The sequence below is a fragment of the Dermacentor silvarum genome, chromosome 3, assembly GCF_013339745.2.
Source record: "Dermacentor silvarum isolate Dsil-2018 chromosome 3, BIME_Dsil_1.4, whole genome shotgun sequence".
Lineage (NCBI taxonomy): Eukaryota > Metazoa > Arthropoda > Arachnida > Ixodida > Ixodidae > Dermacentor > Dermacentor silvarum.
In genome coordinates this window covers 204,608,267-204,631,766 of record NC_051156.1, presented here as the reverse complement: position 1 = coordinate 204,631,766, position 23,500 = coordinate 204,608,267, and positions in this window count along the sequence as shown.

Below are 23,500 nucleotides of genomic sequence, written 5' to 3'. Positions count from 1 at the left end.
GACAACTTGCGGTTCTCTTCTTCCGAGGTGCCCATACTCGTTTTTCTGAGATGACACGAACGGAACTCCCTGCTTTTCTTAAAATGAATTTTATTTTTTCTTCTCCGTGAATGGTAGATGTACGTGTAATGCAATAAAGTAGACGGAACACTAACATTAGAAGCAGAACTCCCTTTTCTGATTAGTTCTTATCATTTTTTTTTCACAATAAATCTCACCCCAGTGTTTCCTGCGCGGAACCGCCATAGAGAACATCAGGTCATCCCATCGGCGGCGCTGCTTACGAAGATGTTCTCTCATTCTGCAGCAACCTGCTGGCTTCTCCGTGGCGACGTTCTGTCACTTCTCTGGTGCGTGGTTCTGTTCTGGTGCGCATTTTTGTCGTGCCTCGATTTACATCAGGGGACGGGCGGTAGCAGTTAACACCATTCTATACCACTAACCTCCCCTTACTATTCCTGTAAACAATTATAACAATTATAACAAAGCACTACTGCAATATCCGATTCCCAGACAACCTCCTCTTCAAACAGTGTTTTGCTCTCTCCCTGCCCTGAGACCCACGAGTCAAGTTGCCGTGTTCACACAGCGTGCCTGTTGGCTGTCGCCTGGTAGTTCACAGCAATAGGTGCAAGTACACAGCTTTGTACATAAAGTGCGAGATTGTGGCCAAATATAAAGAACACGGGGCTCTGGGGATTCGTGAGGCTTCCCTCATATGCGTGGTGGGGGTTCTGTGCGTCAGCCTGCTATCCCTTGCATTATTAGATAGTGAGGTTGATTAGCTGTCAATTCGACGCAAGTTTACCATGTGCCTTTGTTATGGTTGTGCGAGCAACCTGTTTGCAAATTTATCTTCGTTTCCCCCTTTAGCTTCTGAATATACATTGCTGTACGAGAAATATGGACGGTCGCCTTTTTTTTTTTATTGATATGATATGAGGAGATGTTGACGCACAAATAAGGCGCCGGCTACTCCTTAGCTCTTGAATGGGTCTAACTTACAACATAAAGGGTTTAAAATACAAGAATACATGTCAAATAACCTTCTCATACAAGCAACGTTTGCACAGCAACACGACAACGTGAAAAAAAAAAAAAAAACGTGGTACATACAATGAAGAAGTTCAATCACTCCACTGCACTGCAGAAGAAAGTCTCAAGAATACAAATAATAATGGCACCTTACAATACAGTCTCTAATCAGCCGGTTGTTCACACATCGTGTACATGTATTATCACATATAGTCAGAATTGAATAATAAACATAACATAATCCACAAACACATATACAGCTACATTGAAATAAAAGAAACGTTATAAGCATTAATAAGGCCAACAATGTCGCTCTCTTCGAGAAATGCTGTTACGCTTTTAGAGCGCTCTTTTGCAAGGCCGTTGTTCGCCAAGGGCCCAAAAGTTTCCTTAAACTGAGAGGTCTGCGGTCTAATGCCAATAAAGTTGATTTAAGTCGGCGTCTTGGTGTGTCATGATGTGGACAATCTAAAAGGAGGTGATATATACACCTTCATCTACAAATCCACAATCACATTCGGGGGGTTTGTGATTTGTGTATAGGCAGTGCCTAGTCTTAATCGATGAATAAGGGTTTCCATATTTCTGTCTAATGACAATGCAAATTTGAATTCAATAAGCGGATCGATATGGTATAAATCAGAGCTCTTCGAATTCTGGTGAAACCACGTATTTCTACACATTTTAAAAGATGTTGCCCTTATAAGGCAGCGTAATTCATTTTTTTATATTGGGAGCGAATTCGCATCATCTTTGAGGTGTGCTTGTCGCGCTGCTTCATCGGCTGCTGTGTTGCCAGGAATGTTACACTGTCCAGGTACCCACTGGAATCACCTTCTTTCATTCCTTGTGAATTGTGCGCAAAACAAGACACTTCTTTTTATTTGGTCAAAAGATGTTTCAGAGGTTAAATTAAATCATGGCGTTTTACTTGCCCATACCACGATCCGATTATGAGACACGCCGCATCTCTCACAACCTGAGTACAAGACATCGGTGATCACGTCATCGTTGTTGCCGTTACAGCGGGATCTTCACCCTGCTGCGGTAATGACACACACGCTCGCGTCACACACTCAATTTTCCGGCTTCCGCAAACCTATTGTTCCATCTGGTGACGCTTTGTAGAAGCCCAAACAAAGAGCCAGCTGCAAAATGATTCGCGTAGCATCGATTCCCACAGTGCCTGAGATCTGCATACTTTTTTTGCACCTCCACTACTCTAATTTTCTCTCGACTATTTTCACTGTTGACCGGTCGATGCAAAGCGTTATCGCAGTACCGCGATAGCGTGAGCGGCGGCCGCTCGCATCCAAAGTGAAAAATATTTCGGCAGATCTAGGGCACCTTGTTGGAATCTACATACTTCGAAGGTTTGGTTAAATCCACAAGCAGTGCTGGAACCTGTGAGTTTGTGTGTTATTGCAATGCCAGTGTAAGGTCATGCCTAACGCCCTCGCCCAAACCACATAATCCACGTTGCATGCTGTCCATCCAAACGCATCTTCATTGCATCAACTCGGGTGCGCGCACATGTGCACTCGCGAACTCGTGCTATACACAATGAAGCACAGGCAGCGATCATCTCAAATAGTTATAGTCAGCGTTTGCAGGTTAGAAGTATACGTAACCTGAGCCGCCACAATGGCTCGCCGTATTAGATTAACTTGCATGTTCGAGGAAGTCTGCTGTTTCTTTTCTTTATTGATATTGGTGTGTGTGTGCTTAAAGAAAGCCACACGAACGAGAATATCACTGTCGTTACTAATGTATTGCACTGAAGTTATCACTGTCATTGCGAATGTAGAAAGAGCGAGAGAGAGAGCGAGACAAATGAAATGTGAAAGGCAGGGAGGTTAACCGGAAGATAGATATCCAGTCTGCTACCCTGCACTGGGGAAGGGGCGAGGGTAGACATAAAGACATGAAGAATAAGAACCGAACACAGAGAAAGAGAGGGAGATAAAACAAAAAAAACACACACACACACACACACACACAGAAGAAATGCACCAACACACACGAAGGAACGGCGGAGTGTTACATTCTTTCAACTATGCATTATCTCACAAGTAACTTCCAGCACTTTCTATTCTTCCCATTTCCCACTCCCCAAGCGTAGGGTAGCCAACCGGGCACGTCCTTGGTTAACCTCCCTACCTTTCCCTTCTCGTTTCTCTCTCTCTCTCCGAAGGTACGAGCGGTACACTGGCAGTATGCTTACCCAGAGAACGATAGTTCCGGCCGTAACTGTCCGATTATTGGCGGAATTATATAAAGCTTTATTTGTGCTTGGCACATGATATGTTGCAGCGTTAGGTGACATGTCAGGCCCTTTGCGCATGCACGTCACATACGGCGAATTATTGTGGCGGTTACCACCCGTAACCTTAATAGCCACCCTAACCCTGATTACATAGAAGCATGGCAGCACCCATACAGCCCAGACCGCCCGCATCGATCCGAATTCGAGCTGGTTACTGGCATGATCAAAAGAAATAAATGACAAAATTCGCCATACTTTAGTCTTATCTCACGTTTATGGCAAATCATTATAGGTATGTTTTGTCGTTATTATTGATGCCAGCTATTTGTTTTCACGCTACTGGGAGTTTGGTACCTTCCTGAGTGGGACATTCCGACACCCACGGTATAGCGTACTAGAATCATGCCACATCTGTGGCGCGGCTATTATGCAATCAGTCAACACACGCAGACTATATTCACTCTGGCCCAGACCTCTCACACGATTTGGGTGATGCATGCAGTCCTCCGTCACATCTCTCGTAGTGATTCAGTTCTGAGCATCACTTGATATGCAGTGCACGTCGACGGTTTCAGTGCCCACAGCGCATGCAGTACGAGCGAGTATACTATGGCTTGTTTCGTAAGCGCGCATCTGCGGACCGTTATTCTGTAAATTGGAACAGCGTGCCCAGCGCCGTTATTTGCCGACCCAGCTCACGATGCGTGCTGAGCGACCAGCGAGCAGTTTCGCGCGGCAAGATTAATGAGAGGTGAGTTCATGCATTCATTTGCGCGCGGCGGTGATATGCCAATGTTTACGGGGGTTTAACTACCAATTTCACGCTCTACGGCTTAAGCAGCCTGCGCATGCGCGTCGCGAGTCGCTTGGGCGCAGCGGGTGAAGACATACACCGTTATTACTTTGTAAACCCTAGCCATCGAGAATTTCCCCATATATTTCATGCCTCGCGCTTTGCCATGCAACGCGAATATCTGTTGAATACTAAAGCGTCAAAGTAGGGAGGTTGTTCCTTTGAGGCGTTATATGCCACACTGCTCGTTCTTGCAGTGTCTACGTTAGTTTTTCACTGTGTTCAAGTGAACATCAACTGAGCCACGTTTATGGGTTAGTGGAAGTGCCGAGTTTTTCGCAATGTTACACTTAAAAAAACATACATCCAAGGCACATGTTGGAATGTATGGGAAGCGAACTTTTCGTGAAGCGTTATTCAAATGCTATAAATTTGTCCATTTCGTTTCCGCGGCTTTGGCGAGGATATTAGGGCGCGCATGAGATCTCGCGCTCCTTCGCTGCGCACTTTGACAAACCCTATATCGGATTGTATTTCTTCATTTCTTATTTATTTTAAATGTACCAGCCGCTTCCTGGCCGATCTCCCGTTGTGGGTATGTGTCATAGCAATGAAAATCATCATCATAATCACCACGCGGACACACTTCTTGGCCAATCCTATTTTGTAGTTACGTTCCATATCACAGAAATCATTATCAGCACGTGGTGCCCATATCAAAGCAAGTTGACTTTGCCACGAGGGAAGTATAAGTGCGATTGTCGCCTAATAGAAAGACGGTTTGTCTCTGTACTAGCCATCTTCTCTCTTTCGTCCCATTGCCTGCAGAGTAGCATCTAGGCGAATATCTAAGCTGGCTAGTCATTCTGCTTTTGAATAAAGATATTTCTCTCTCTCTCTATCTCAGCACTATAGCCAATGAAGAGAACAATTATACTTGCCCCTAAAAAAAGAGGCAATGACAAACACCTAATCAATCGAATGTACTAGTCCGGATGAAATTCCGTTGGGTCACATATGTCCTTCAGGTGAACAATCATTCGACTAAACTTCACTGACGAAGAAACAACAGGCTCAGCATTACGGTGCATCATTCTTGCTTTTCATAAACTGTGCATTCCAGTTAGTAAAAGCATATCATAGGGCACACCATCTTCGTCAGGCACAATCATATATCCAGCGGTACGCGAATTCAAAAGCAAAGTTTTTCTTCAGAGGCATTTGATGCACCTCCAAAAACAATATTTTATTTTTACAACTGATAAAACAATGGCATTTACCGCCACTTGGTTGTGTAGCATCGATACAATGCTCACACTATAGGGAGCCTACATGTAAAAGAGCGTTGCATGTAGGCTCTCTAGTTAACACGCAGTAATAAATACTATGTACGAAAGAAAAAAAATGAGTATCCCTTCCCCTGCCGAGGAAATGGGGGTAAACGAAGCTTGTCGTGTGTTTCTTCGGTATTCCTCCGAACGAATTGCACTTGCAATTGCACAACGAAGTACCACGTTGTGCTCGAACCACAACAGGTCGCACGCATTGCAGCTGGCTCCGAAGGTTCGGTTGAGAAACTCGCGTTGAAACCTGGCCGTCCCACTGGGGAAGTTGGCGCTAGCGTTGCCGAGGCGAGCACTAACGTTGTAGAGTTCCTGGAGGGCAAGACGACGCTGAAGTTTGGCCTCAACATCGCGCTCCCGCAACTCGAAGTCCGCGGCCGCTGACGTTTCGCCTGTACTTCGGAAGTCCTCACGCTAGAATCGGCACATCGACGAAGAGGCCTTTCCTGAGCTCGTTCATTCTGAATGGATTTCCATGAAATTTCTTCAAAATTAAATCTGTCCGTTACGTAAGACAATGAATGGCTCATACCCCCTTAAGCAATGGCTCATAGCCCGGAAACGCGGCCTCCCCATTACGACGACAGAAGAGAAGTGAAATTCTACGCTGTAATGATGAGCGACAACGCGGTGGAAGCAGACGATGACAACGAACGCGGGACCAGTGGCACGAGTGCGTGCCGACCACCTGTGTAGCTCTGAGAGCAGCTGGTGTTTAGGGCCGATCCTTGTCCTTCGTTGTCCGTTGTCCGTTCGTAGCTCTGGTTTGCATGGAGACCGCTAGGGGCGCTGCGGTGCACAAGGGCTATATAAGCGCTGTATATGCGGACCTGTAATAAAAGTTATTTCACTCACTCACTGTACACATGTACAGTATATATATATATATATATATATATATATATATATATATATATAGTGAACGAGAAGAAAGGGAACCGAGGGGCCCGATTTTTTAATAAGCATATCATAAGAAGCCAACAAACAATAACACCAAGGACAACATAGGGGAAATTACTTGTACTTAATAATTGAATTAAAGAGATGATAAATTAATGAAAATGAACATGGATGAAAAAACAACTGTCCGCAGGTGGGAACGAACCCACGTCTTCGCATTATGCGTGTGCGATGCTCTCACCATTGAGCTACCGCGGAACTGTTTTCCCATCCACTTTCTGGGGTATTTATGTTTTACAACTAGAACTAACCCTCGGAGTGGTGGCGCTGGCTAACACTCCCTGGGTTAGTTCTAGTTGTAAAACATAAATACCCCAAAAAGGGGATGGGAAATCGGCTCCGCGGTAGCTCAATGGTGAGAGCATCGCACGCGTAATGCGAAGACGTGGGTTCGTTCCCCACCTGCGGACAGTTGTTTTTTCATCAATTTCATTTTCATTAATTTACCATTTCTTTAATTCAATTATTAAGTACAAGTAATTTCCCCTACGTTGTCATTGGTGTTATTGTTGGTTGGCTTCTTATGATATGCTTATATATATATATATATATATATATATATATATATATATATGTACGCGAAGCTCCGGCTTCCGGAGCACGCTTCCGACGTTTTGCCGACGCTTCCCGCGCTCTCGCTGTCTCTGGGTCCGCTTTCCGGCGTCGTCGTGCTGCTGCACTGATCACAAGGCAGTCTTAATGAAGGGAAAACGAAGTCCGCACCTCAATACCATATACGACCAATAAAACATCATTCTATATACTGTACACATGTATTGACACTCATTTGCATGTTCGAGTGGGCAATGCATGGGGGATTCACGGTTACCCGAATGATCCCCCGGTGCTTCGCCCACTCATCGTCATTCACTTCGTGGACTATGCGGTTTTTTTAGCGTTACATCGCCGGCGCAGGCTAGCGTATACAAGTTTCGCTAGAAAAACGCTATAATGGCCTAATGGTCAGAGCATTGGGCTGCTATGCTGGAAGGCCGTGGTTCGAATCTCACCGCAGGACGCGCTTCCTTTCTTAATCGTTTTAAAGAGTCAGTAGGAATCTATTCGGCGAGAACCCGACCGACGGCCGACAGACCGACGGACCACAGACCGACACAGGCGAAACCATGTAATGGTGAGCAAAGAAAGCATTGAAGGAAAAAATTAAGTAGGTAGTTATTCAAGAATGCGTCTAGCATGTTGTGAGAGGTGGTTGTTGGTGACACTATGTTGCACTAAGTGTTATGGGTGATACTCCCCTTAACGCCTTACGCGGGAGCCGACCGGTGCTTCAAGAGCCCCTACTCAAGGTTCAGACCCTCCGTGCCATGTCTGCCACCGCCTCCGGTCGCAGACGCCACACTAACGGTGTTACACTGCACAATCTTCGACGTGAACCCACGAAAACGGTTAGACACGAACACTCACGGTTAGTTCCCAAAGAAAGCTAAACGCCTTAAAATAAGGCTGTTTGATTTCTCAACCAAACTATAGCTGGTCGCAGACGCGGAGCCCGTCTAGTGCCGCGGGAACAATGAAAGTAATTACGAAGAGGTGCAAGTGACACGCGATGACCCCAATTCGCACGACTACCACGGTCACAGAGTTTCTTACTCGTTTCGAAGGCCTGGCGCTTCCTCTGGCGGTGCTACCTAACGCGGTCCGTTGAATTCTTTGCCATTGATGCAACGCGTTCTCACGACAGATTCAAGGTGTGTTGTCGTGATGCACCAGCTAAACGAGGCGCCTCTCTGCAGCTTACAAATTAGAAACGGGAACTGAAATCGCTAAGTTTCTTTAGCTCCACGTGATCAGGGCAGATCGCCAAGGTTGCGTTCAGATGGATGCGAAAGCATTCTGACGACACACACGTTCTTGTGTTTGTAAAAGGTAATGAGCAACTGTTTATAGATGCGAGCTATCGTGAGCGAAGGAACGCTGAAAGGGTCCAAATTGTGCATGCGTTTTACGTCTGCGTTTTCAATAGAAATTATAATGTACCGATCTATTTTTGTGCAACTCATTTTTGTGGGAGATCTGAACGCTTTGGATAATTTTATGGGTGAACCTGACATAGGCGCTCATTCAACGGTAATAATTTACCTAGTAACATCAAGCTTCTGTTTTCCAGTTAGCCTTGCGTTTACATTAGCAAAGCAAGAACTTCTAAGCTGAGAGTGAACACTAGCTGGTACGGCTCGCTTTCAGAGGTGAAGGACAGGTGCACCGTGCATTTGTGGGTGGAGCTTGTGCCGAATTCTTAGGTTGTCACCGAGTACAGACGCGTAGAACGCAGGACATGTGCCTTTGTGTCGCTGCTTATTTCGCATTTATCGGCTGAACTTAAGCCTTCTGACGCGTTAGTGTACATTTCACGGTAACGGTAATGTGCATTTCATTGGTTTTAATGCACCAGCTTCCATAAACAGAGGGAGCGTTTTCTATGGAAATTATAATGACACTGCTGATGGAACAGGGTCCCGAAGTAACCGTCGGACCTACTTGAGTCTCTGGGTATATGTCTTACTCGGTATGTTCCGCTGTTCAGTGAACCTCTGACGTCAACTTAGGTCATTGCGTACTGGCTATGTATCACCGTTCAATGAACCTCTTTGAAACCATGCAACTTGAGTCGCTGAGTTTATGCCTTGATAGCCCGAAACAGTCCTTCAAAATTTCTCCAGTGCTAGGCAGAATCGAGCCCCCGACATATGTATTCATACAATCAAGTCTGAGTGTATATTCCGTGTATATTCTGTCTCCGCCGTCAGATGGGGCAGTGTTCAGTGGGAAAATGGGGAGACGAACGCGGCTGCAAACACGCTCCATACAGGAGGCGTATCGTTGGTGGCAATGTGGCGTGTTGTCACATTGTTTCAATGCTAACCACACTAAGGCCGACGTTCATCCTGAGACAGATTGTCTCGAAACTTCTTAATAGACGCCACAATACACCTCGACGCGCGTGCAATGCATGCAAGAGCCGTTCCCCGCATTATCCGCTCCTATCCTTTTCTAATCGAATGATTGATTCGAAGAAAACTGATCTGGCAGCAGGGTGGAAAAGTGAAAGCGCAGCAACATAGAAACCGGAGGCAACAGCAAAGGAGGAAACCAGGAAGTCCCGTTCACCGACGTGTCCAGGAGAGATGAGGAAAGATTGAGTGACTAGACCGAGATGAAGATAGAGAGTAATCGCTGGAGATTACGTTGCCTCGTGGTCGTGGCGACGCGTCGATTATGGGCTTGCCTCCGTTTTCTCGTTTCTACTCTCTTTCCATATATATGTGGTGCAAGTAGCTGGCGATCATTTGTTTTTGCTTTCCGTATGTGCCCTACTTCTCTTGTTTTGGGATTTTACGGGCATAGCTACATTGCTCATGAGTCTTTAGAGTCGGTAGGGTAGAGTACGAATGAGTAATTGACGGAGAAATTGTGAAAAAAGAAGCGGGAAATTCGAGCGTTGAGTTGGGAAGTATGGCGGAAGTACTCAGTGAATATTTTTATATATCCCGGGTACCGCCTACTCTGTAAACTCTCGGTCGTCGCTTTATGTGTTCCAATATTGCCACGCGTCTTCAAAAGGGGGCTGACGACGTTTATTGAGAGCGGCTGGGCTCTGGAGAAGACGGCGGCGAGAGCTAGCTATCGAGCGGGGCGGTTAGCACGCGCACTTTTTTCTTCTTGCGCCTCTGCGCTTGCCCTATTCCCACTACTACACGTGACAATATGCGATCAATTCGATTTTAATTTTTTTTCCTTGGTCAGGTTTCTAGACGTTCCTACACATCGGCAGCGTCTGCTATGACTAATGATTTCGGCGATCTGAAGAGCCCTGGGCTTACAGTGACTTTCAACGTAAGTATAGTTAGAAATGACCGTGGTAGAAGTCTTTCTGGGTAGACCGAGGTGGCTCGTGGGGTCTTATAGATTGGCCTGTTTTTCAGTTTCTTGTGGCATCTTTCAGTTCTGTCAGCGTATAGTCGCCCATGGTGAATGCATTAGGATATATATGCTGTTCTGCCTAATTCGTTGCTGAGATTGCTTTTTTTTTCTTTTTACATAAATAAAGCATCGTTTGAGCTCAGCCGTTCCGGACTCACAGAACAGCGGCGTGGTATGAGCACGATCCGTCCATTAGTGCTGCTATTCTAACGTGTGATATGATTATATACACCGATTGAAACAGGAATGGCGGCGCCCGCGGAGCTACGGCTCCACCGCGTTTCTATCGGAGCTCAAATTTGCTTTTGCCGACTGTTACGGTGTCTATTGTTATGCTAGGTGTCGTTCGCCGCCACTATAACGACGACCTGCATGAAGCAAGGCGATCGCAATTCCTCTTTCATCTCCTCTGCATAGCTTCGGTTTAGCCTTTAATTTGAAATGCGTTAGCATTTCTATGCCTACCCAACGAGGAAATCCGTTCGTCCGTCCATCCGTCTGTTCATCCATCACGTAAGAGGATCGCTTTCAAGATAGGGTCCACAGCAGCGAGCAAATTGACATTCGTGCTGCCTCTCGCTTCAACACGAACTAAGTGGCGAGGACACAGCGCACATGAAGCTATCTGTACTCTGCGCATTTTGTCCACATCGCAGATCGCTTTCAAGATATGGCGCCCGCGCGGCGGCGCCTTACGCAGCCATACGCAGCCGCCGCCGGAGTATGGCTCATGACGGTTGATAATGGTTCGACGCGGAAGAGTGATAACGGCTTTATTGATCGGAGCATCATCAGCGCGCCGGGCGCCGTCAACTTAAGTAGTTTGCTTGCGTCATCAATTAACCTTGCGCCGCCGTTCACAGCAGTTGGCGTCGCCTCAGCGCTGTCGTTTATAGTGGTCGGATCAAGTTTCATAACATGGATAATGACACTGGGATGTGTGTGGAGATGAGCAAGTGGCACAATGATTATACATACTTAGACAACTACCAGAGGAGTCTCTGCGTGAATTGTTTTTCTCCTGGTTCACCTAGAGGTCAGAAGTGCACAAAGCTTCGTTCATTATGCTGCTATTTGGTTCTCTTTTTTTTTCCTGTGAAACGGTCATCTGATTCGTTTCTCTCTTTTCTTTACCTCCGACGCTTCATTGCTCATGTTCTATCTGCGCTTGTCCTCATCTGTGTCCTCTCCAAAAATTACGTCGCTTTATGAAAATGCTTACGGATAGCGTCAACATTTTGAAGAATTATTGTGTATTGATGAAGTGGTCGCGTATGTTTTATCGGGACCCAGCGAAATACGCGTTGTGTGTCATTTACCGTAACGTAGCAGTAACGGAGCGGTCGCGCATCATGATTATTGTAGAAAGACGGGCCCGTCTATACTGGGTGTCCAAATTAAACTTTGCAGAATTTTTAAAACTCGCCTGTTGCAGGTAGCATAATTCTTATTGTTGAGCTGGATAATTCGAAGAGGCGGACATTAGTAGCACGACAAATCGAAACACATATTCAACTAATTAACAAAAATTGACTAATGAACTTCTTTGTTAATTACTTTAAGGCACATATTGCAATTTACGAATTGCAGCCGGTGAGCTTGCTAGACGCATCCACTTAGAATAAAGTTCCAGGATGACACTGGTTTCGAGATATTATTTCCCAAAGTGGGACGAAATACATGGGCGTTCCAGTTACTTTCCTGTTTCAATGTATAAAACAGCGTTTTGGTAAAAATGTAACCGGAACAACCGCGCATTTTTATGGCAAGTTTGATGGCGCATATCTCCAAACTGGTGTGATTCTTGAAATTCATTTCAAGCCGATACGCCTGACAAGCTCACCGGGAGAATTCGTAAATTGCATTATGTGTCGCAATATAATTAACTAAGAAGTTAATTCGTGATCTTTTGTTAACTCGTTGAATATGTGTTTCGGTTTCTAGTGCTACTAATGTCGGCCTCTTCGAATAACGCAGCCCAACGATAATAAGTATGCTACCTGCCACAGAGGATTTCTAAATATGTCGCAGTTTCACCCGAAAGGCGAAGCATCAATTGCGATAGCAAATTAGTAGAGAACTATTCGGAGTAGGGATAGTAGTTCTATTGGCTGCATAAACTTGGACACATTCGCTTACTAACTGAATTAACAAGCGTGGTGTCAGCGGGCACAAGCAAACATGAATAGAGCACACTCGATGACCGCAGACAAACACTGTCAAAATGCTGGCAGCAAGCGCAACCGCCGCAACGACCACCTGACGCGATGCGCCGAAACAGCAGCCCTACCGGCAGCTACAGCACGCGATGTTGCCTCCTTCCTGCTTCGACGATTCATCCTGCGACATGGGCCACCCCAGGAACTACTCAGTGATCGTGGGCGTGTCTTCCTGTCCGAAGTAGTTGAAGCCATTCTCAAGGAGTACCACGTTGTTCATCGCATAACTGCGGCGTACCACCCCCCAAACCAATGGACTTACAGAACGATTCAACCGTACGCTCGGGGACATGCTTGCCATGTACGTCGCCTCCGACAACACTAATTGGGACGTCATTCTGCCATTTGTAACTTACGCGTATAACACTGCCACTCAGAGCACCACTGGCTTTTCACCCTTTTTTCTTACTGTATGGTCGGCACCCGTCGCATACCGACACAATTCTACCGTACCGGCCGGATCCACCTGAATGCGCGCCCATTTCTGACACGGCAAGAAATGCTGAAGAGCTGCCGCGATCTCGCACGGGTCTTTACATCCAATGACCAAGAGCGGCAGAAGAGCACACTGACCAAGAGCGGTAGGAGCGCTTGTGTGGCTCTCGATTCCTTCCGCTACACCTGGTCTCTCATCTAAACTAGTGCCAAAGTATGAAGGCCCCTACCGTATTGTCGAACGCACATCTCCCGTCAACTCTGCGCGATCAAACCAGTTAACCTTGTTGAACCTTCTGCGGACATGCGCCGTCGTGGACGCGACACTGTCAACGTCGAGCGCCTCAAGACCTACTATGACCCTGTCATTATAGTGACCAGATGTTAGGTCGCCCGGCGGCTCCCTCTTCGCTCCCGGGGGTGATTGTAGCGAAGAATACCAACGCCATAGCGGGTCACGCTCTCCAGCCCTTTCTAGTGGGTCGATCCCTCCTGCGCTATCCTCGAGAAACGCCACTCGTGCTGAGAGCTCGGACCTTCAAACGATGGACGGCCTAAACGGATAGTGTCTAATAAACGCCTTTACACTTCGCTTACCGCACACTCATTTGCAAACACTCACTGATCCAAGTTGGCGAGATGCTCATTGAAAACCGCACATACCCAGTGCATTTGTGGCGCAGCCGGCTAATGCGTCGCGTTGCAGTCCTCGGCGAACCCTTGTGGCGTGGGTTCGATTCCGCTCAGCATCAAAGTCATTTAAGGGATCTTCTTCGTCATTGTAGAGTGGCACATTCCCACTGGAACATACCCGGCGACCCAAGTTGACATGACAGAGGTTCATTGAAGACCAGCACAGACCGAGTGGCACATATCCAGTGCTCCAAGTCGGCGTCGAAGAGTTCCTGTGAACAGCAGTGCCTACCCAGTCCGGCATTTACATCCACCCATGTGGACGTGAAAGAGGTTCGTTGAAGAGCGGCCCGTATACACACATTGCCACATGCCCAATGACCCAAGTTGGCCCGATGGCTGGCTTCGAACCCGGTTTCCTCAACACGGCAGTCCGACGCGCTACCCATTCGACCACGGACTACCAAGTGATCCAGATAGGCGGGAAAACGGATAGATAGATAGATATATAGATAACATAGGTAGGTATCCCCCGCATAGTGTGTGAAGTATGCTAAGATAGCTCACGCATTAACACAGTTAGACCACCCAAGCCGCGTCTAACACCCTCCGTGGTCATCCTTACTAGGGCGGAGGAATTTATGCTTAGGAGGCTGCAGGCCAGCGTGATCTTTACTCCGGCTGTCATCTGTGCTTGGAGCGGGCTGCATCGTCCTGCAGTCAGGTTGAAGGTGAGCGTGAGGAGGTACCCTGATGGTGACGGAAGCCTTTACGATGACGTCACTGAAGTAACATACGAAAACATTACGATGGCGTCAAACATAAAGCAATGCCGAGCGGAAAGCGGAAAGAAGGACACGGACAATCGAGCTGCGATCTGCTGTCGCATTTAACGAAAAATAATTATAACGAAGAAAAAAAAACTGACAAAATGACCCCTGACAAAAAATATCACTGTATCATATCACAAGCATTGAATGCGATAGCAGAATGTTATAATATTACACGAAGTGTCAGACTCGGTAGCTGTAGTAGCAGTATGAATGAAGTGAACGTAAGCTCACTGAGTAAGAACGAGCTGTTGTGATAGGGGTCCTCTTTTTGAATCCTGCCACCTGACAATTTCGTTCATGTTTATTAATGAAAGCCAACGCCTTTATTAGCGGTTTTACTACCACATTTCCGTATCGTATGCTTGAAACTTCTTTCCTCGGCCAATGACGGAGGTAGTGCACAGCCCCGCCAATGAAATTGCACCATTTCAAGGTTTTAGCTCTGTTGTTGTTTCGCGCTTCTAATATTGAAGTCTGAGAAGATTTAAGATAAAAGGCATGGTCTGTCGGTGTTTTTCATGGAGGAAAGGAAATATAGGAGGGAGCATTACGTCACGCAGCCAGCCCTGGCCAGCAAACGCTTCGTGTAGCCAGCAGTGGTGGCCCAACACCTCTTGCGTCAAGATCACGGAGAATCGATATTTGCCGAGACGTTTGGTTACCGGTAGTTTTTATGCGGTGTGCGCTCGGCGGGCAGCTGCTCACATGCAGGAAGGAAAAATATTTTCCCTTGCTTTGTTTCTTTTTCCTTGTTTTTGTTTTTGTTTATTTCAATAGTTTTAGATGGTTTAGAATGGGTATTGAAAAAAATTACTCCATCTCCCGCTAAAAGAAACCATGTGTGCATGCGAAGCAGCGGGGAGATGGTTAGCTTGAGCGGGAGATGGTTTCGCGACAGCGGCCCGAGCGCTCATCGCGGCGCTGCACAGGAGAGAGAATGAGGCGTGCGCGCTCCGTCATTTTCATACCGCGGAACTACCGTGGCGCCCCCAGCGGAGTATGCAGCTGTCGCCCCACCTGTCGTGTGCGCCGCTCCGTAATCCTAGAGGATAGAAAGGGGGAGCGTAGGAGAGGAGGGAGAGGGGACGTGCATGTGCCGTGGGGGTGTGGGACGCGGGACGGACGGACAGAGCCGCCCACAAGAAATGTAAAAAAAAAAGTCAACCGAGAGTACTAAAACCTACCGCGCGCTCTGACGTATCCTCCATGCTCTGACGTGTTCATCACGTGTTGGGCCACCACAGTCGGCGACAATCGTGTTGCGGTATGCTCCCTCCTATATTTTGTGGGCTGCCATTCTCAAAATTCTGAGCAATAATTTTTGTCAAGAATGTAAGACCTGGCAGCATAAGTAACTTTACTGATATAACGGTGTGGCAATATAACCTGCATATACCGCATGTCATATAGCATCGCATAACAAAAACAGCACACATATACCTAAATACATACGGAACCTCACACCGAAGACACATAATCACTTGGATGTTCCACAGAAATGATATCGCAATATGACAACATAAGGATTTATTGTACAGTCAACCACAAAAGTTTGCGGACCACGCGAGCGCGTGGCCAAGAGCCTCTTCGCGACACTTCCGCTACGTCACCAGCGATCGACAGCAGCGCTACGTTGAAGACGCATCCCTCCTTAAATCTATGGCCTGTCTATTTTCGCACTGTGCGCAAATATTTTCTACCTATCTCTTTCCACGTGACGCGCTCTTTGTTAGCCAGGGCTACTTGCTTATATTTTGAGAGCAGAATATCAGTACAAGTAATCAGACAGCGTATTCTTCGGCTGTTATCAGTTCTATTTTCGCGTAGCCACGCTGTTTTTTTTTTTTTGTTTTTTTTTTCGTGAGTGCATGAGTGAGCGGTGAGGCAGCCATGGGACACAGATGCTTAGTCAGTAGGCAGAATTTTTCCGTTCCTCCCCCATCGCTAAGTGACAGTAGCGGCCGGGATTTGATCGCCTGCGCCCAGGTTTTGCTGCGCAAAGCCCGAATCACCGCGCTGCTATAGTGGTTACATTTAGAAAAATAAGAAATAATCGGGTGCGATGACTCTTTTTATAACCCTTTGCGACACGGCGTCCTCGTTTGGGGACTCGAACTTTGGAGGCGCGTCCCACGCCACGTGTTTCTTCAAATGACCTAAAACTCAGTGTGCACATTCGTGTCCGCTTCCTGATGGGACAACTAGCGGTCAGTTAACTTCATTGTCCTGCGTATTGCTGCAGATGATCACTTTGCTGGAGACACTACCATGTTAGACAATCGTTCGACGTGCCACGTTCCAAGACCAACGTCAAGAGTATTTTTTTTCTCCGGTCGACACGAATACAACTGAAAAAGCAAGTGTGCATGCGTTTCGGGCCTAATAGTTGATTCTTTTTATGCAAGCATTGAAGCTGACGGATTTCAGAATAATTAGATAATGAGTTATACGCTAATTAATTTTAACACGAAAGTGTTTTATGCCGGGGTCCACCAAGACTTCACTGACGTATTTCCGTCACGGATATGACGTTCTTACAATGTACACGAACATAATACAAAGAAAGAAACCAGAAGAAAAAGTTCCACAAACATGCAAAATTTGGAAATCGAACCCACGACCTCTCGGTCCGCGACGATAGATCGCCGAGCGTTTAACCCATTGCGCCACAAACGCATTTGCAGAGAGCTACACAGACGCGCCTTATATATCTAACACTCCTCCGTGTACCCGCGCTCTTGCTCGGGGCGGTGCCGCCGCCTACGAGCAGAAAAGAGAAGTACTGCATTATGACACTAACGCGCACCGACAGTGAACGCTTCGGTGGTCTCAGCACTACGACGCCTCGATGCCAGCATTCGAAGGGACGCTGGCATCAAGAAGCACTACCAACGCCACCTAGGTGGCGTTCACCGTACTCAGCACAGCGGAGCGTGGCCTCCGCAATTAGCTCTGAAAATGTTTCTGAAGTTGATCGCGGAGGCTGCAATTACGACGCGCTGTACGCGCTGATTTGACTCGGTGACGATTCAGTTACGTGCTTTGTCTTGCGCGTTGTATTAGTGTGTCAGTTACGTGCTTCGTCTTTCGCGTTGTGCTAGCGTGTGCAGCGTAGTGCAGCTTCCATATGCACGACGGTTGCTCATGGTCATCGACGTTGGTAGTCGTGATGGAGGAGACGTGCCACCAGGCGTCAGCGTGGGTGCATCAACGCCTAAGGGCGCTTTAGCCACAAAACACCAATAGACATTATATATCAATGTGCAATAAACATTACACTACTTCTGTGAAGACACGTTTCACTTTCGTGTTCTATACCGATTCCTATATAAGAGGGATCAACCACATTTTTTTTTTACTGAAACTCGCACAAAACAGCACATTGCTTCGTCTTCTTTCTTGGAATGTAATAGTGAGCGTCTTGAAATGATGCCATGCGCATTTGACGCATTTGCAGACAGTGCATCATAATTCGTGTCTGAAGGGGATGAATTTATTCACAAGACATTTACAGAAGTGTCATGAAGCATAGGTCTCTCAATGATATAGTAGGAAGTGAAATGTCCGCCGTTTTCTAGCACCTTATTGATGCGTGTGGGCATCGACTCGTACAAAGATTCAGTAATCTCCGGTCGACCGCGCAGGCTTTCCCATTCTTGTGCGATCGCTTGCCACAGCGTATCGGCCGTGCGGCCGCGGTTGGCTCGTGTGGACAGCCGTTTCTTCAACATGCCCCAGACATTTTCTATGGGATTCAAGTCGGCGCCACATGGAGGCCACTCAAGCTGGCAAACAGCATGTTCTTCTAGCAATGACTGGACGATACGTGCTTTATGGATCGGGCTGCGGTCGTGTTGAAAAAAATAGCAGCCGTCGCTGAAGGGACCGTCCAGCGCATACGGAACGAGGTGTCTAGTGATGACGTCGCAGTACCGTGACGCAGTGAAGGGCCCTTCCAGACGCACAAGGGGACCAAGGCCATCTTTGCTGATTGCTCCCCACACGCTCACGGAACACCGTCCATTGGATAGAACACTCTGTGTGTAATTAGGCAGATATCTGCAAGAAATAGCATACAATTGGGTTCCAGCGGCGCGTCTAAAAATGTTGTGATTCCTCTTGCGTATGAACTTTATAATGCTGTTATAGAGTTGCAATAGAAAACGTGCAAACATCATTAGATAGTACTGAAAGACCCACTGCCAGCTTTTAATTAGCTTCAGAGTAAGTAGTACTATGAAACAATCGTTAATGTTTTCAACATAATACCACTACAGAAAAATCTCGTAATGTCCAAAAGCTCATTTTACGTGAAACATGTTGTGATGCAGAATTAGCTTCGTGAATTAACTGCCAATACACTGTAAACACACCTGCAGTTTAGTGGACGCCAAACCCGCTTCCGTTGGTCCCAGCGCGTGGAAAAAGTTGACTCGTCGCTAAAGATGACATCGCCCCATTTCTCTGTTGTCCAATCTTTCATTGCTGTAGCGAACATGAGTCGTTCTTGTAGCTGGCTGTCTGAGAGGCAGGGCTTCTGTGCTGCTACGAAAGACTGCAGGCCAAGCTCACTCAGCCTTCTTCTTACAGTCTCAGACGATACCGTGAGCGAGAGCGCTTCTCGGATATCCTCTGCACTTTGAAAAGGATCAGCCACGATGGCGGCCGTAATCAGGCGGTCCTCTTCCTCAGTCGTGGCCCTTGGACGCCCACTGCGCTCCATATCTGTGAATCTGTCATCGTCGCGGAAAGCTTGAATAATCCTATTCACGGCAGTCCGGCTCCTGTTGGTTCGGCGGCAGATTTCGCGCTGAGGTATTCCCTCTATAAATAAACGCACAATGTGCCTTCTTTCGTCAAGTGGAACACGCAGCGGCATCTTTCCAAATAGGCAATCACCACGTGGCCTGAAGCAAGTCTACTACGTTTTCAGCGACTGATGCGAAGATGCGCCTATGTGTGAAAGAAAATTTTCTATGCATCCGCTTTTTCTTTATTTTTGATGACAGTGAAACACCTCCCTACCCTTTCTCTCAAGACGCAGAAGCAGCAACACTCATTGGACCAAGATGCTGCCAAGCAAAGTGCGCCAGTAAACGTCGCGTAAAATAATCGTCGCAGCGCTTCGTGAAACTTATCTACCCACTGGCACACCAGTCGACAAAGGTTGCAGTGATTGCTCCGATACTGCTATCAAGCCAGATATGTGGCGGTCTTATCGCAGACAGCGCTCTGCGTCAACACAACGAACTAACAATGTCATGCACGGGAATAAAAAATTAACAGGCAGGCGAGTACCAAGAGGGCTCATATCCGGGAGAGCGCCCCTGTCGCCGCTAGGTGGCGTACCGCTAGGTGGCGCGGATAGGCAGTCTGGCACGCGCTCACGTGGTCCGCAAACTTTTGTGGTTGACTGTACATGGAACTCTTCTATGTAAAAAAAGGAATAAACATTCTATTAGAGGACACCGAGTGCATAACTTGTTTGGAGCCAATTGTAACGGCAGGGCCACGAGATACTATTTTGTTTAACCTAGATAGTTTCTCAGGCTACCAACGTATATTATTTTCTAATATTTTTCTTTAAATCTAATATTATGCAAAAATGCTTGTGTGGCGAAATGCAATTGCACCTCTAGCATAAACCGTTTATCGTAATTACGCTTGAAAAAAAAAAAAAAAAACGTCTGCCGTCTATCACTAATACGAAATAAAATAAAGGTCAGCCAGCCGCTATCGGCAGCCGCCGTCGAACCATTACGTCTTCGTTTTGGCGTTAGGTCGTATAAAGCGCTTATTATTGCGATAGCAATTATATGGACACCCCAAAGCAGATTTCTGCCGTCGGCGTCGCCGTCGCCGTCGCCGTTGCCGTGAGGTTCCGTATTATGACGTCAATGGAGATGAAATCGTCCCCGCGCGCCGCCGAACGCTGTATGTGCGAGTGAAAGGGCGCGAGGGACGCGCTCTTTCACGGGGAGTGAACCCACGGCGGAGAACAAACGCGCGTTCTGCGCCGTGCTTCCTTAAGAGCTGCAGAAGTAGGCGTCTCTTTCCTCCTTTACAATCACCATATATGTAGAGCAAACGCGCCTTCTTCCGACGCGCGAAAGGCGGGGGGGGGGGGGGGGAGGGAAGGGAGGTGACTTTTAGCTGCGGCACCAAGTGCCTATTTATATCAGAGGCTCCGGCAACAGTCAGCAACGCCGCACGCATTTTCTGCGAACGCGGGCAAAACGCCGACGGCGTCGACATTAGTTCTGCGTGTTGCCGGTGCTGCTGCATGTCCAAGTTTATACAGCTGATAAAGCTACTATCATTACTACCGTATAGCTCTCTACAAATTTGCTATCGCAATTGGTGCTTCGCCTTTCAGGTGAAACTGCGACCACTTTTTTGTTGCTCTTATTGATTTGTCCACTAGGTAGGCATTCATCGCACGAAAAATGTGGACCAACTTCGTAGGCAGAGCAGCATAATACAGTGGGGGCCGATCCCTAAGACTTCGTAGTCTAACAAAGCGTATCAAAGAGCAAGCTATCACGATGTAAAAAAAATGTTGCAGTTTCACCCGAAAGGCGAAGCATCAATTGCGATAGCAAATTAGTACAGTGCTATACGGAGTAAAGATATTAGTTTTATCAGCTGTATAAAATTGGACGCATTCGCTTACTAACTGAATTACCAAGCATGGTGTCAGAGCGCACAAGCAAAAATGAATAGATGACACTCGATGACCGCACGCAACCTCTGTCAAAACGTTGGCGTGAGCGAGCGCGCCAGCAGCAGCGAGCGAAGGTTCGCGCCGTCTATCGTCTATCGCTTCAACGGAAACTGAGCCGCCAAAGCGCAGCGCATACGAAGGTAGGAGGCCGTGCTGCAGATCGCTTTCAAGATACGACGCGCGCGACCGCGCGCCGCCGCCCGCGCAAAGTACAAGTTGCTCGCAGAGCAGAAGGTCTGCCACACGCCCTCCCTCCCGCGCTGACTTCCCGTTTTCGTCCTTTCGCCTCTGAGATTCCAGTTCCCCTTGCGCCCGGTCGCAAAATAGGCATTTGGTGCCACAGTTAAACGTCACCTCCCCTCCCTCCTCCCACCCGCCGCCGAAGATGTCGCGTTTGCTCTCAGCCGTGCGTTCGTTCCCCGTGAAAGCGCGCGTCCTTCACGTGCTTTCACGCTCACATACAGCAGACAGCGCCCGGCGACGATTTTATCGGCCATGGACTTTATACGGAACCTCACGGTGACGGCGACGCCCACGGAAGAAATCCGCTTGGAGTGTCCGTATAATTGCTATCGCAATAAAAAAAAAAGTTGTCGCAGTTTCACCGGAAAGGCGAAGCATTAATTGCGATAGCAAATTTGTAGAGAGCTATACGGAGTAATGATAGTAGCTTTATCAGCTGTATAAACTTGGACATGCAGCAGCACCGGCAACACGCATAACTGTTGTTGACGCCGTCGGCGTTATGCCCGCGTTCGCTCAAAATGCGTGCGGCGTTGGTGACTGTTGCCAGAGCCTCTGATATAAATAGGCACTTGGTGCCGCAGCTAAACGTCGCCTCCCTTCCCTCCCCCTCCCCCACAGGCCTCTCGCGCGTCGGAAGAGGCGCGTTTGCTCTACATATATGGTGATTGTAAAGGAGGAAAGAGACGCCTACTTCTGCAGCCCTTAAGGGAGCACGGCGCAGAACGCGCGTTTGTTCTCCGCCGTGCGTTCACTCCCCGTGAAAGACGCGCCCCTCGCTCCCTTTCACTCGCACGTACAGCGTTCGGCGGCGCGCGGCGGCGATTTCATCTCCATTGACGTCATACGGAACCTCACGGCGACGGCAACGGCGACGGCGACGCCGACGGCAGAAATCTGCTTTGGAGTGTCCATATAATTGCTATCGCAATAAAACGCCATGTCATTTTTAGCGATGTACTTCGCTCTTCATGCGTTGAACTCCCAGCAAGCTCGTATCGCAACTCTCGTTACTTCGCCAGCTGCCCGTCCTTCGAGTTCCGCCCGTGACCTTCTGAGCGACCACGCATGGGAGAGCCCAACTCGGTCCTGGTACACTGCTTACTTCTTGCTCCTTAACAGCGTGTGGGGCTATAAAGACCAGATGACACAAAATTGAATATTCTGAACGCGCATCGGTGTTGGAATATAAATGGACGAAGCTCAAAGAGAGATATTGTGATAGAGGAAAGAGACGTAGAAGTGCGGATAAAGAACAAGAGAGGAGAGATATAGGATGATAGACGTAAATAAAAACAGAGAAAGATAGACAAAGATATGGGGGAGAGAAGGAAGGAGCTTGACAGGAAAGAGGAAGGTAGTTAGTTCCAGTGAGAGAGAAGAAAATAACGAGATAGAGACTTAGAGGCAGAAACAAACAAACAAAGGGAGAGAGAGGTGGGGAACCGCTAAACGTGAAATTCTAAACTATGCTGCTGCACGTCGCATCCACGCCACGCAATGTTTGCTGCGTTTATGACCGGGCTGTATACGTATATTACATAAACAAAAAACACACAAACCACCTCGTTTTGCTCTTCATTGTGTTTTCTTATATTATCTCTGCATGCTTGTGTGTCAGCCGCATATATGGAGAGGAAGTCAATGACGCGAAGAAATGAACTAAAAGTAAAAGAAGAGTTTGGAAGAAAGAAAAAACGAAAGAAAATAAGCGTGGCAGCATTGGGGAGGAGGCGAGAGAGGAGGAGGCAATAAAAAATGCACGCACGCTTCCCTTTTTTTATCTTTTCGTCCCACCACTCCCCGTCTTACGCATTCTCCACCCTTTCACTTTCCATGTGGGACATGGACTCGGCTAACGAGCTCGGCAAACAGCGGTGGCAAACGCTGCGTTGTATTGCAAGGAAAACAGCACGGCCGTCGTGACCCAGTAACTCATCGACAGGGGAGTACGAACACAGGGAGAGAGAGATTTGGTGAGCAATCCGTGATAACGCTCTTATTTTCTTACTTAGAATCCTCCTTACTCGAAACCACGAGAAAAAAAGGCGAGCCTTGAAAGAACTGCGAAGAA